Source organism: Haplochromis burtoni, unplaced genomic scaffold, assembly GCF_018398535.1.
Source record: "Haplochromis burtoni strain Fernald_Lab_line unplaced genomic scaffold, NCSU_Asbu1 Contig_1736, whole genome shotgun sequence".
NCBI lineage: Eukaryota > Metazoa > Chordata > Actinopteri > Cichliformes > Cichlidae > Haplochromis > Haplochromis burtoni.
In genome coordinates, this window is record NW_024584097.1 from 8,533 (window position 1) to 24,730 (window position 16,198).

The 16,198-nt window shown below is 39.8% G+C and overlaps 2 pseudogenes; both read left to right on the plus strand.

Annotated features, from left to right (window-relative positions):
• The first annotated feature begins 288 nt into the window (after positions 1-288).
• LOC121813468 lies at positions 289-2,612 on the plus strand (annotated as a pseudogene).
• Positions 2,613-9,157: 6,545 nt separating this feature from the next.
• LOC121813467 lies at positions 9,158-13,477 on the plus strand (annotated as a pseudogene).
• Positions 13,478-16,198: the final 2,721 nt, after the last annotated feature.

The following is a 16,198-nucleotide window of genomic DNA, read 5'->3' on the forward strand; positions in this document are numbered from 1 at the left end:
TTAAACTCCTGAGTCTACTATATATTTGCACCATGAAGAAATGAATTGTTTGCACCAGTAATAAATAATCAAATACATCAAATTATCATCAATATTTAAATAAAAAGAACCATCGCTCCAAACAAAACAACAATTAAACAGAGAGTTCTATAAAATTTCAATTTCAAACATCCAAGTAAAGATAAACTATTAAACTTTAACTGGGTCAGACTTGTTACTGCATGTGTAACCAAACATACCACACCCTGCATCATGTGATTGGCTCTTGGTCGCTCTGTAAGAATATTTCTTTAGTGCCTCCCTTCACAGATGTGTCTGTATCAGGATGGGTCTAAACAACATGGTGTAAATGCAGTTGCTGGTGAGCCTCATTTCCTGTAGGAGGTGAACAAGAGCAGAGATCTGTTTCCCTTCAGAGCACAGAGGTTGTTTCTGTTCAGAGGAAGTGAAACTGTCTGACAGTCACTGAGAGACGGTGAAACGGCACAGCACATGAATCAAATGGATCAAACAAAATTCTGCTGTTCAGTCTGTTTGGATCTACTGAAGGATCCGGTGACTATTCCCTGTGGACACAGCTACTGCATGAACTGTATTAAAAGCTTCTGGGATGAAGAGGAAAAGAAGAAAATCTACAGCTGCCCTCAGTGCCGGAGGACTTTCACAGCGAGGCCTGTCCTGGGAAAAACACCATGTTAGCAGATTTAGTGGAGGAGCTGAAGAAGACTGGACTCCAAGCTGCTCCTGCTGATCACTGCTATGCTGGACCTGAAGATGTGGCCTGTGATGTCTGCACTGGAAGAAAAATGAAAGCCTTCAAGTCCTGTTTATCTGTTGGCATCTTACTGTGAGAAACACCTTCAGCCTCATTATGATTGCAGCTCATTAAGAAACACAAGCTGGTGGAGCCCTCCAAGAAGCTCCAGGAGAACATCTGCTCTCGTCATGATGAGGTGATGAAGATGTTCTGCCGTACTGATCAGCAGAGTATCTGTTATCTCTGCTCTGTGGATGAACATAAAGGCCACGACACAGTCTCAGCTGCAGCAGAAAGGACTGAGAGGCAGAGAGAGCTGGAGGTGAGTCGACAAAACATCCAGCAGAGAATCCAGGACAGAGAGAAAGATGTGAAGCTGCTTCAACAGGAGGTGGAGGCCATCAATCAGTCTGCTGATCAAACAGTGGAGCACAGTGAGAAGATCTTCACTGAGCTGATCCATCTCATCCAGAAAAGAAGCTCTGATGTGAAGCAGCAGATCAGATCCCAGCAGGAAACTGAAGTGAGTCGAGTCAAAGAGCTTGAGGAGAAGCTGGAGCAGGAGATCACTGAGCTGAAGAGGAAAGATGCTGAGCTGAAGCAGCTCTCACACACAGAGGATCACATCCAGTTTCTACACAACTACCCCTCACTGTCAGCACTCAGTGAGTCTACAGACTCATCCAGCATCAATATCCGTCCTCTGAGCTACTTTGAGGATGTGACAGCAGCTGTGTCAGAGGTCAGAGATAAACTACAGGACATTCTGAGAGAGGAATGGACAAACATCTCACTGACAGTCACTGAAGTGGATGTTTTACTGTCAGATCCACCAGAGCCAAAGACCAGAGCTGGATTCTTAAAATATTCATGTGAAATCACACTGGATCCAAACACAGCAACAAACAGCTGTTATTATCAGAGGGGAACAGAAAAGTAACATTAATGAATCAACAACAGTCTTATTCTGATCATCCAGACAGATTCACTGGATGTGTCAGGTCCTGAGTAGAGAGAGTCTGACTGGACGTTGTTACTGGGAGGTGGAGTGGAGAGGGGGAGGAGTTTATGTAGCAGTCGCATACAAGAATATCAGCAGAAAAGGGATGAATGTGGATTTGGACGTAATGACAAATCTTGGTCATTAGATTGTAACAACAACAGTTATTACATTTTGGTACAACAACATCCAAACTCCTGTCTCAGGTCCTCGTTCCTCCAGAGTAGGAGTGTACCTGGATCACAGAGCAGGTATTTTGTCCTTCTACAGCGTCTCTGAAACCATGACTCTCCTCCACAGAGTCCAGACCACATTCACTCAGCCGCTCTATGCTGGACTTTGGTTTTATATTATGGAGACACTGCTGAGTTGATTAAGCTAAATAGACTGAAGTCTTTCATATTGTGGGTTTAAATCTGTATTTTAGTTTCATTTTATTTTCTCTCCATCATTTCTGCACAGAGATCAGCTGTCAGTCAAACATTATGGGTGGTACCTCCACATCTTCTAGTTGTTCTCTTGATGTTTCTGAGTTTTTAAAGGAGATCTTTCCTGTGACTGTTTATGGAGGCTATCACTGCTCATCATCATTTTGATTTACTAAAATATTTCTCCACATGAAAATGTAAACTTCTCTATCCTCTAAATGTTTCTGGAATATTTGTATTGAAAAATGTCGACATTTCTCTTTATGAGTATGGCAGACCATGTGTGTGTGTTTGTGTTTGTTTTTGTCAAAATCATCAAACAAATGAGGAAAAACTGTGATTTTAATGAATGAATTCATATATTGTGTTGATGTTTTATTGTGTGAATAAACTGGAAGGTTTGACTATAAATCAAACTTTGAACAAAGTCTTTTCTTCTGTCTTCATTCCAGGATCTCACTCAAATCTGATGCAGAAAATATGAAACTAATCTGAGAGAATAACTGAAGCAGTTTTCCTCCTGAAGCATCACAAAGTTCAGAGTTCATGTTTAGAGCAGAAGATTCAGCAGTCGCTCTGTGACCTTTCAACTTTCTTCACTAAAACAGCTTCATTACAGAGAAACAAGTCACATTTTCTTCATGTTCTTAAGTCCTTTCAGATGTTTTTAATGGTCCTTGAATGCAGCATCAGTGTGCAGGTTTAAAAGGTCACTTTCTGTTGTGTTCAAAGATTTCCTTCAGATATGGTCTTTAATCAGTAAAGCCAGTGATACAGCAGTGTCATTAGCTGTGTTATTGGCACCAGGCTGTGTTTATGTATGTGTTTAATTCTGTCTGAGGATGTCTTCAGCATGAAATGATCATTTGCTCAGCTGCTGTGTCTCATCTCTTATCAGACATTGGTTGGAACAGAGTTTTGTTGCTGACCATCTGACAAGAGGGTGAAGAAAAGCTTCAGGCTTCATTTGGACACTACGTTGGACAGAAGTCTCCACAAAAATGACTCAGAAACACAAATATTATTAATGAAAGTCCAAATGTCAAAAAGGGGTCATACATGATCCTGAGAAATGTCCTTGAACATTTGAACATGAGTCAGAGGGTTGTCAGGTTTCTACACTGCATCGTGGCATCAAGCCTGAGATGTCTGTGGAAACAAGTATGGAGGACACAAATGCACAGACGCAGTCGAGCTGTTTACTGCTGATGAGGAAGGAAAATAGTCTGTTGGATATTAAAGCAGCATTTATTAGAGTAAGAACAGATACTTGTGTCCTTCATTTGATCCCCGTCAATTTACAGAAGACTTAAGGACCCTTTGACTTCTAACATACAGCTGCATGTTTACAATTTTATTATTTATTTATTTCTAGCAAAGCGAGACTTTACTGATTAAAGACATATAATCAGACATATTACTGTTACTTCTGAAAAAGACTCACATAAAGCAGATTTATCACAAGCAAACATCAAGACACATCCTTCATGGCTTAAAGTTGCAGTGGGACTCTTTCGCCATCTGGGGTTGTACAGTTTGCCTGTCTCTTATGTTTCGTGTGATCAGGACAATTCTGGAGAAGATGAGCCTGCAGGGGAAAGTCACCCCCTGCCGGCCAGAAGGAAATGGGATATCTTAAAAATAAAAAAAGTATGTATGTGTGATATCAAGAAGATAATCCTTAAGAACACAAGTTAATAAATGCAATTACTAAGAGTTGTTGTGTTGTATTGATTTGCTTCCTGTCCTAATTCCCTCTCTCCCTGAGGACACTCCAGGGCCATCTGTGCACACAAATCAGTTACAGGATCAAATGAATAATAGAAAATAAACAGAAATAGAAAATGTTCTTCTATAAGTTTCACAGAGATTTGATTTACATATTTTATATAATATAGTAAATGTGCACGAATGACCAGCAATCATTCAGTCACTGCAACATTTCTGGGTCCATTTTAAAGTTGTCACCTTTGGCGCTAGCGACCGGAAAAACACAGAAGTGAGTGCAGACTTTACTGAAGAGTAGAAGACTGTCCAATTTCACAGCAGCTCACTTCCGGCCTACCCGGCCTTCGAAGGACCCGCCCTATGTGGACCGGGTGGGTCAGGTCCTTCGAAGCATGATACCCTTGAATTTGGACACAGCCCCAGAGAACATGACTGGGGAAACATGGATCACATGACAGGAAGAGGAACAGAAGGAAACATGAGGGAAGCAAGAACTCACAACAAAGACAATCACAGCCACACAGAGGGAGACACAGAGGGCAAAGACACAAGGGGGGAAATACTAACTAATACACATCTAAACAGGGACAACCTCGGCACTAGAGAATCAACTTAACCAAAGACGACTTAAACATGAGACATAATACAAAATGACATCAAAACACAAGAAAACTGAAAACGCTGGGTCAATGATCCAGGATCGTGACAGGTTTGAGGCCTCAGTGTTGTCACTGCAGTAGATCAAGCAGTCAATATAATAATCCTGACATGTTTGTATAGTTGCATGTAGATCAAGTGTAAGCATACCACAGGTTATCATTTATTTATTATTTGCTACTACATATGTCATATTAGGTAAACTGACATAAGATTTGTTGCCAAGAAGCATTTTTACAACAAAGAAATAAATGACCAGACACAACTTTCCTTACATTTCATACAAAGTTTAGATGGTTTTCCACGTTTTTGTTTGTTTGTTTCTGAAATACTAGAACATGGATTCTCCTTTATCGAGTTATTTCACTGCTAACCTCTAAATCCTCTTATCTCCAGAAACCCTGGATGGATGGATGTTAAGACATTATTACTTTATTGCAACAGCAGAGAGTCCAGCCAAACTGATCATTTCATCAGAGCACATTTTTAACTTTTCAGTGGTTGTTTGTTTTGGGGAACTGAGCAGCAGTTAGCCTGGGAAATAGCTAGCAACACTAGATTTAAGGAGATAGCAGCATAACTAAAGGCTGGTTTAGCATCACTGCCCTTTTTATTTAAAAAGAAAGTTTTATACCCTATATCTTAAAAGTGGCGTTTGGCCTCAGTTATGATCTCTGGACCTGAACTCCACGTAAGACTGAATGATGAATAAATCAACATAACACTGGATGAGAGAAAATAAGGCATGCACCCTGGCAAAATAAAAACACAATGAAAGTGAAAAAAGTGAAAATGAAAAGTGTTGGTTGTTTGTAAACGGTGTGGTACTTGCATAGGTCCTGTCTACTCACAGCACTTTCTGCTACATGTCTCATGTACCCAGTCACACACATTCATGCAGCACTTCTATCTGTGCCTGAGGGCTTTAGCCAACATTCACACACGCTGATGGACTTGGGGTTCAGTGTCTTGTCCAAGGATACTTTGGCATGTGGACTGGAGGAAACTGTGGACCAATCCACTGACCCTGTGACTGGTACCAATTGTACCACCTGAACCACAGCTGGAACAAGATTAAAGCTGCTTAAAAAAAAACAGCAAGAGCAAAAAATAAAGAACACTTGGGAAAGTCCGAATAGAGATAACATGTGTTCACTGCTGGAGCCGCAACCTACTAGCTAACCTGAGTGAAGGAAAAGATTTGTCACGATTAACCTCTAAAATTGGCAGCTCCTTGTAATGAATCATTTGACATTTCCATTTACTGCCAGTCTTTAGTGACTGAAACACTAACATGTGAAATTGGCTGTCAGAATTCACAGTTATGTTCTGCAGCAGATTTTAATCAAACTTCATGCAGCCTGGCGGGTGTTCATCGGCCTTCCTGGTGATTTAATTGGCCAGCACCTTAGCGTGCAAGGTGAATACAGCATGAATCACACAGGCTGCCATAAACAAAGTTACGCCCAAGACACATATTTGAAATTAAAATTAGCTGAGGACCTCGGTGCTGCTGCATACACACCTCCACACCACGTTATACACCTGAACACCACAGGGCTAGTGATGGAAATTCCAGCTGCTTTTAGAGAACCGGCTCTTTTGGCTCCTAACCGGCGCTTCAGGTTGTTTTGTTGCTTTAATTAATTTCTTATCAACAAAAATATGAAATTATGCACAAAAGGAATTACTAATGTAAAAAAGATTGTGGTTTTATTTATATATGTTTGAATATAAATATATACGGTGGCCCCTAGAGACAAATCACATACAAAGCTCAGCATTGCCCCTAGCATCCTGCAGCACTTCCGTTGTGTTTTGTACATGTTTTGGAGTTTGTACGTGCTGCTTTGTCTCTAGGGGCCACAAGGTGTAGGTCTATTAGGTGTTGATGCTGGAGTGAAAAATTCCTGATGGACAAAAATGGACAAGAAAAGGTCAAAGCCATCAGGTCCTCGGTTTAGAAAAAAAACAGAAAAGGAGAAACAAGCAAACGATACAGGTAAGCAGATGTGTCTTTAGATAACGGCAGGTATTATGTATCCTGCAACAAGATAACATTCATTAGTAGGAATTGGGAAAATTTCCAAAAGATTAAAAGATTATTGAATCTTTTGGACTGTTCAGCATAATATTTATTCGATTTCACAGTCCTGTGGTCTCAGCCTCAGATACTTGTCAAATCAAACCAAGCTCATAAAAAAACAAACAGATGGACGCTGAATGAATTATTAGATTAATTGGAAGAGGTGTTTTATTGATTTGTCTGCTACTCTCAGTGTATGATGAATTATAATGGCTGTTTGTCATTTACTCTCTTTCTCTCACTATATCAAATATTTATCTGGTTAAATTCAGTATGGTCCCGATAGCAGTTTCCACAATAACATATGTTAATGTACAATCCTTAATTTGGTGTGTGTGTGTGTGTGTGTGTGTGTGTGTGTGTGTGTGTGTGTGTGTGTGTGTGTGATTTTCATTGCTGTGCTTGAGAGTCACCATCTACCGCACATATACATGGCCAATAAACACAATTCTGATTCTGATTCTTATATTTCTGTTTTGCCTACGTCGTTGGGTTCGAAGGATCTCTTCACGTGTGTCTTGCTGGTGTCTGCTTACATCTGCTATTTGTCTGTTTGACTTGCTCCAGTCGCCACAGATGGCCCCATGCTGCATTGTGTTCTAGCACAAAGTGTGTTTGTGCTAGGATCAGTTATAACAACCATCATTCACCTGTGGAGTGTAAATTACTATTTGACTTGTGTATTTTTTATTTTCTTTGTTTTAAAAGCATGTGTGATGTTTTAAAATGCTTTGTGTAGATTTTAGTAGTTCTTCTTGTATGACTGTGAGCAATGAGCCTGGTGGTAAGTGTCCTATTACAGGTTTAAAAGTAGGATAAGCTAGTAGCTGTGGGGCCTTCATGCCAGTGGGTTGTTTTCCACATTCCTTTTGTTTTACACCACCTTGTGTATATAGGTGGTTGGTTTGTACGTGCGCCTTTTTTCTCCCCATGGTCCTCAGCTACTGGTAAGTCCAGCTCAATATTTGGTTGTTTTACTTCACAGTCAACCTTTATACTGATTCATGCTCCACTTGTTTTAACTTCTGTTTTATTTGTATTTGTTTGTTTGTTTTTAACAAATATATTGAATAAAAGTATTTTGATATTGAAACCAGTCTGCATCAGTAGTGTATTCGAGCCTGCGTTATCATTTGTTTGGCTTGTTTGAAACTACAATCTTTATATTTCATAGCGGTGAAATTCCCCTAGGTTGCGGTGTTGCATTTTAATCATAACCCCCCCTGAAAAACCTCACCAGACATTATGTTTTTGAGACCTGGGTGGAGATTCAGTGCAATTCAGTTTTCACTTCCATCATACGATGTGAAATCCTTTGGTTCCTAACATAGTACTCAGTTCATATCAGCTCAGATATCCAGCATGAGTTTCTTTTCCCTTTTCAGATCTGAAGTGTGCTCAAAGCATTGTTTTAATTTGTTTCAGATATAATGCCTATTTATGTCCTGTTTCATATGTAACATGAGTTCGCCTTCTGAGGCTCCACATTAAAATGTACTCTCAGCTATTTGTTCAAAAGTCACTGAAAACAAGTGAAATAGTGCAGCAAGGAAATCAGATGGACGAAATAAGATTCTATTTTGATCTGTTTGGATCTACTGAAGGATCCGGTGATTATTCCCTGTGGACACAGCTACTGCATGAACTGTATTAAAACTCTTCTGGGATGAAGAGAAGAAAATCTATAGCTGCCCTCAGTGCAGACAGACTTTCACACCGAGAAATGTCCTGATGGAAAACACCATGTAAGCAGATTTAGTGGAGGAGCTGAAGAAGACTGGACTCCAAGCTGGACCTGAAGATGTGGCCTGTGATGTCTGCACTGGGAGAAAAATGAAAGCCTTCAAGTCCGGTTATGATGAGGTGATAAAGATGTTCTGCTATAGGAAAATTTATGCAGATGTGTTTACATTTTTATGTTGAATATTCTTTTTAAGATTTGCTACAAAAACTGAGGCAGGATTTAAATGGCTAGTTTTGATCTTTTTATCTATAATTTGTTAAATTTTAAATTCCTTCAAGTTTTTTGTAAACTTGAGTGTCCATTATGAATAATTGAATTATTTGCGCTGGTAATAAATACAGTAAAATACATTCACGAATAACAAAAAGTTTTTTCGTTTTCAATTTTTTTAAAAATATAACCAAACAATACAACAATGCACCAAAATTTTCAGGACTGTGGATGATACAAAGTGCTGCTGTAACTGTGACAGGGTGGAAAACTACGCTTATAGCCCCTTAGCAGTACCAAAAGACTCCATACGGGTGTTATTCTGTACTGTACTACTGTTATTTTGTACTAAAAGAGTTGACAGTAAAAAAAAAGGCACTCAGTTAATACAAATTCATAAGCATGAAAACAATGTAAATACACTGCGAAATTGTTTTAAATTGGTTATTTTTCATGTTGCATTAATGGTTGTCATTTGATTCAAGAGCACTGCGATCTGTACATCAGTAATCGGCTAGTAAGTCTTTTCTGGGATCGATTGGTAATGGCTTCTTTCTCTACCAAGGGGCTTTCGCGCGCTCTCTCCTCATTACAAAACTACTGCAGAAGAGAAGCATCTCAAAATCACCCTCGTCATTCTTTCCTCCGTGTTTTAAGGTAATGGTGGTCAAAACATGATATTTTATACTCTGTACGTTGTTGAGATATTTTATAGGTAGTCTTTCGTTATTTTGTGAGCTTCAGAAACATTTTATTATAGATTTTTAGTGGGTAGACCGCGGTTTTGAGCCTCAGTTGCACAATGGCCATTAAGCTAACGGCAGGAGCTACAAACGTTTCTATTGTTATCTATTTTGTACAGAAACATGTTCAGATACAAATAGTAAGCACTCAATTGTAATTTTTGGGTTATTAATTAGCTCTTTCTTCCACTGTGTGACATTGAGCAGTACGCAATGTGAATTACTTATGTTCATTTTTCATTGCATTAAACTACTGCATGAGAGAATCACTTGAAAATCACTCGTAATTTCCCCTCTGCTTTCAGGGGTGTAACATAACTGCGTAATACAGCTGCAGTGAGCAAAGCTTTGGATGTACAGTTAAGAAATTAAAATACTAAAGCTAAGTAGGTGAAGCAAGCATGCAGTTAATGCCTTTTTTACACCACAGTACACTTGGCATTAGGGCTGCCAAGATTAGTCGACTAGTCATTATTACGTCGTTTATCAAAATCGTAAACCACTAATTTAATAGTCGACGCGTCGTTTGAAGCTTTGTAAGATCCTGAAAGACAGGAATAAGCAGTAGGATTTAAGAGTGTAATAACGGACTGAAACAGAAGATGGAAGCAATGCATGTTCAAGCATGCCAGCTGCCGTTAAAGGCAAAAGAAGAAGAAGCAGTCTCCGGCATCGTAGCTCTGTCCAAATTAAGGGGCGGCATTCTTCGGAGGCCGCATTTGTAGGCCGATTGCGTTACAGCGACGCGACGAAGGCTGTCCATTTCGAAGACTCCGACAAATGCGTCGTCCTTTTCCCCGGATTTGGAGGATGGGTCATGCTAGTGCAGTAAGCTGTGCGTCCAATGGATGCATGATCTGATCAGTCAACTAATCGCAGAAATAATCGGTGACTAGTCGACGATCAAAATGATCAAGCCCTACTTGGCACTGGTCATTTGTATAACAATTCTTACATAATGAGTGAAACATATGTTTGATTTATTGTAGACAGTTGTTCCCATGCTTATTTTGAGAAAAAGTCAACACGTGAGATTAGTTGTTTCAAGAAAAACTGCCATGGCTGCTGTACCCTCTACAAAATGCCTTGTTTAGATGAGTTAAGAGGGTAACAAATTCATCCTGTTTAATCCACAAGGGCAGGGGTGTCAAAGTCCTGAAACTTTTACATGTGTCCCTGCTGCAACACACCTGAATAAAATGAGTAGGTCATTAGCAAGAGTCTTGACTACATGCTGAGGTGGGAACCCCTAAACCTCAACATTTTTAACTTAACATTCAGCAATTATTTCAACTCAAAACGTTCAGTTATCAGCATTCACACTGCAGTTTCTTCAGAAAATGCATTTTCTAGTTTTAAATAAATGAAAGTGTTTGGAAAAAAATGTACTTCAACAATAAAAATGCTTTGATCGTGCCACGTTCATTCATGAGCTGCTGTAACATAAATCTAATGGCTGAATTGTCACCTCAGTATGCAGTCAGGGCTCTTGCTAATTGATCTAATTTTATTGAGGTGTGTTGGAGCAGCGACACATGTAAAAGTTTCAGGACCTCAAGGACTGGAGTTTTAACACCTGTACACAAGGGTGTAACCAGCGTTATCATGGAGCGCTTTATTATCTCAAAAGGTACTATACCAATAAAGTTTTACCTTACTTAAATCATCGCCACAAGGCATTTCATATAGGCTAAGTTACTAGTTAACAAGGTTAGCTAGGTCACAGTTTTAACTGCATATTGTAAATCAAACATAACAAACCCTGGCACTGATGAAATAAGCATTTATGACTTGTTGTTGCCTCCCTTCACAGATGTGTCTGTATCAGGATGGGTCTAAACAACATGGTGTAAATGCAGTTGCTGGTGAGCCTCATTTCCTGTAGGAGGTGAACAAGAGCAGAGATCTGTTTCCCTTCAGAGCACAGAGGTTGTTTCTGTTCAGAGGAAGTGAAACTGTCTGACAGTCACTGAGAGACGGTGAAACGGCACAGCACATGAATCAAATGGATCAAACAAAATTCTGCTGTTCAGTCTGTTTGGATCTACTGAAGGATCCGGTGACTATTCCCTGTGGACACAGCTACTGCATGAACTGTATTAAAAGCTTCTGGGATGAAGAGGAAAAGAAGAAAATCTACAGCTGCCCTCAGTGCAGACAGACTTTCACAGCGAGGCCTGTCCTGATGAAAAACACCATGTTAGCAGATTTAGTGGAGGAGCTGAAGAAGACTGGACTCCAAGCTGCTCCTGCTGATCACTGCTATGCTGGACCTGAAGATGTGGCCTGTGATGTCTGCACTGGAAGAAAAATGAAAGCCTTCAAGTCCTGTTTATCTGTCTGGCATCTTACTGTGAGAAACACCTTCAGCCTCATTATGATGTGGCTCCATTAAAGAAACACAAGCTGGTGGAGCCCTCCAAGAAGCTCCAGGAGAACATCTGCTCTCGTCATGATGAGGTGATGAAGATGTTCTGCCGTACTGATCAGCAGAGTATCTGTTATCTCTGCTCTGTGGATGAACATAAAGGCCACGACACAGTCTCAGCTGCAGCAGAAAGGACTGAGAGGCAGAGAGAGCTGGAGGTGAGTCGACAAAACATCCAGCAGAGAATCCAGGACAGAGAGAAAGATGTGAAGCTGCTTCAACAGGAGGTGGAGGCCATCAATCAGTCTGCTGATCAAACAGTGGAGCACAGTGAGAAGATCTTCACTGAGCTGATCCATCTCATCCAGAAAAGAAGCTCTGATGTGAAGCAGCAGATCAGATCCCAGCAGGAAACTGAAGTGAGTCGAGTCAAAGAGCTTGAGGAGAAGCTGGAGCAGGAGATCACTGAGCTGAAGAGGAAAGATGCTGAGCTGAAGCAGCTCTCACACACAGAGGATCACATCCAGTTTCTACACAACTACCCCTCACTGTCAGCACTCAGTGAGTCTACAGACTCATCCAGCATCAATATCCGTCCTCTGAGCTACTTTGAGGATGTGACAGCAGCTGTGTCAGAGGTCAGAGATAAACTACAGGACATTCTGAGAGAGGAATGGACAAACATCTCACTGACAGTCACTGAAGTGGATGTTTTACTGTCAGATCCACCAGAGCCAAAGACCAGAGCTGGATTCTTAAAATATTCATGTGAAATCACACTGGATCCAAACACAGCAACACAAACAGCTGTTATTATCAGAGGGGAACAGAAAAGTCAACATAGCAGTGATATAACAACAGTCTTATTCTGATCATCCAGACAGATTCACTGTCGTAGTACAGGTCCTGAGTAGAGAGAGTCTGACTGGACGTTGTTACTGGGAGGTGGAGTGGAGAGGGGGAGGAGTTTATGTAGCAGTCGCATACAAGAATATCAGCAGAAAGGAGATGAATGTGGATTTGGACGTAATGACAAATCTTGGTCATTAGATTACAACAACAGTTTTACATTTTGGTACAACAACATCCAAACTCCGTGTCTCAGGTCCTCGTTCCTCCAGAGTAGGAGTGTACCTGGATCACAGAGCAGGTATTTTGTCCTTCTACAGCGTCTCTGAAACCATGACTCTCCTCCACAGAGTCCAGACCACATTCACTCAGCCGCTCTATGCTGGACTTTGGTTTACTATAGTGGAGACACTGCTGAGTTGATTAAAGCTGCAAATAGACTGAAGTCTTTCATATTGTGGGTTTAAATCTGTATTTTAGTTTCATTTTATTTTCTCTCCATCATTTCTGCACAGAGATCAGCTGTCAGTCAAACATTATGGGTGGTACCTCCACATCTTCTAGTTGTTCTCTTGATGTTTCTGAGTTTTTAAAGGAGATCTTTCCTGTGACTGTTTATGGAGGCTATCACTGCTCATCATCATTTTGATTTACTAAAATATTTCTCCACATGAAAATGTAAACTTCTCTATCCTCTAAATGTTTCTGGAATATTTGTATTGAAAATGTCGACATTTCTCTTTATGAGTATGGCAGACCATGTGTGTGTGTTTGTGTTTGTTTTTGTCAAAATCATCAAACAAATGAGGAAAAACTGTGATTTTAATGAATGAATTCATATATTGTGTTGATGTTTTATTGTGTGAATAAACTGGAAGGTTTGACTATAAATCAAACTTTGAACAAAGTCTTTTCTTCTGTCTTCATTCCAGGATCTCACTCAAATCTGATGCAGAAAATATGAAACTAATCTGAGAGAATAACTGAAGCAGTTTTCCTCCTGAAGCATCACAAAGTTCAGAGTTCATGTTTAGAGCAGAAGATTCAGCAGTCGCTCTGTGACCTTTCAACTTTCTTCACTAAAACAGCTTCATTACAGAGAAACAAGTCACATTTTCTTCATGTTCTTAAGTCCTTTAGAAATGTTTTTAATGGTCCTTGAATGCAGCATCAGTGTCGCAGGTTTAAAAGGTCACTTTCTGTTGTGTTCAAAGATTTCCTTCAGATATGGTCTTTAATCAGTAAAGCCAGTGATACAGCAGTGTCATTAGCTGTGTTATTGGCACCAGGCTGTGTTTATGTATGTGTTTAATTCTGTCTGAGGATGTCTTCAGCATGAAATGATCATTTGCTCAGCTGCTGTGTCTCATCTCTTATCAGACATTGGTTGGAACAGAGTTTTGTTGCTGACCATCTGACAAGAGGGTGAAGAAAAGCTTCAGGCTTCATTTGGACACTACGTTGGACAGAAGTCTCCACAAAAATGACTCAGAAACACAAATATTATTAATGAAAGTCCAAATGTCAAAAAGGGGTCATACATGATCCTGAGAAATGTCCTTGAACATTTGAACATGAGTCAGAGGGTTGTCAGGTTTCTACACTGCATCGTGGCATCAAGCCTGAGATGTCTGTGGAAACAAGTATGGAGGACACAAATGCACAGACGCAGTCGAGCTGTTTACTGCTGATGAGGAAGGAAAATAGTCTGTTGGATATTAAAGCAGCATTTATTAGAGTAAGAACAGATACTTGTGTCCTTCATTTGATCCCCGTCAATTTACAGAAGACTTAAGGACCCTTTGACTTCTAACATACAGCTGCATGTTTACAATTTTATTATTTATTTATTTCTAGCAAAGCGAGACTTTACTGATTAAAGACATATAATCAGACATATTACTGTTACTTTCTGAAAAAGACTCACATAAAGCAGATTTATCACAAGCAAACATCAAGACACATCCTTCATGGCTTAAAGTTGCAGTGGGACTCTTTCGCCATCTGGTGGTTGTAACAGTTATGACAACTGTTCCTGCATATATGTCCCTCCTCAGTGTGAAGAAGACTGGACTCCAAGCTGCTCCTGCTGATCACTGCGTGTTCCTCCTGTGTCTAAAATCTATTTCCATTATGAATCAGGAAACTGTTTGCACCAATCATAAAGCCAATAAAATACGTCACACACTAAGAAATAACAAAAAGGAATTGTGCATTTCAAGGAGATTTTTCCCTCGTTTTTTGAAATCATAAGAATACAAACTAATGCAAGACTGTCATGTTTTCATAAGTTTGTAGAGACACTGTTCTGTTGTATTCTAGGACATCAGTCACTTTTTAAATGCATGCTACTCCTCTCATCATCATCATCATCATCAGCACCCATGACCTCCTTTTAGTCTTTGTTTTGTTATTTTTCAGAGTTCAGGAGACGTTCTTATGGGATTTCCACAGTGTACAAGTACTGTTTAGAGCCTTTACCTAAAAGAAAAGAGTAAAGTACAAAGTAGATTTACTCACTGCAGGAAAATAATGCCTCAATCTGATATATTGTCTTATATGACAAACTGAAAGTGATGCATCAAAGTGTAAGCAGCATTTTCCTGTTACAGCTGGTCTAGATGGAACTGATCTGATCTCCTTTGTGCAGGTAGATATCCAGTGGGTTTGCTAAGGGTCACAGATGAGGGGCTGTGTGAGATGTTTAATGGGAAAGGAAATAAAACCATTGTTCCAGACCTGCAGCTAAGATACTCGAGTATCTTCAAATATGAAGCTGAGTATTACTTCCATACTTTCCTCCACTGCTGATGACCTTGTTACCTGCTGCTCCCTGTTAATGATCAGCCTCAGTTCTGATAGTAAACTGTTGGCTCTCTGGGGGGAAGAAAGAAGTTTGTATTTGTTTAAGATACAATGAAATCATATTTTGACATATTGGAAGATGACATGGAGCTGAAAAAATACTACAGGTATAAATGGAAACTCCAGTTTATTTCTGTTATTTCCTGTGATAGTGTTTGTACACTCGCTCATGATAACTGTTCATTCAGCTGCTGTTTTTGTCTGCTGGACATCTTTAGCTTTCAGTAAGGATGCATTCATAGATCAGCACATCTTTTTGAACCACATTTCTTATGAGACTCAGAGTTTACATTTTGGAAATGTGGTGAGACCTGGGGTAGAAAGAGACTGAAGCTTCAACCTCGGCAGTTTTGTGTGTGTGTGAAGCAGAAAGATAAGAACTGTGTGGCCAACTCATCACACACATAATCCTGAATCAGAAAAACAGCATCAAGTGTTGTAATTGTTAAACACAGAAGTGTGATTTATATGTGGTTTTACTGATGGTTAACACAGTCGCACAAACACCTGAAACTGATCAAAATATAAAACAACATATTAAACATAAATATGTGCCAGTTACCAGAACTTATATGTGGTTTCACTGAGGTTTAATTCTGCTCAGTTTATCAATACTCACTCATACAAAAGTTTGTTGTGTTTTATTGATTATTTGGCTTTAGGTTTTCCAGTTTTCCAGCTGCTGCTGTTTAATGTTTGCCTGGGAAAAGAAATTTCAGTTAGTGTGGGAAGTTTGGTTAAGCTCTCCTTATCTTTTTTTTTT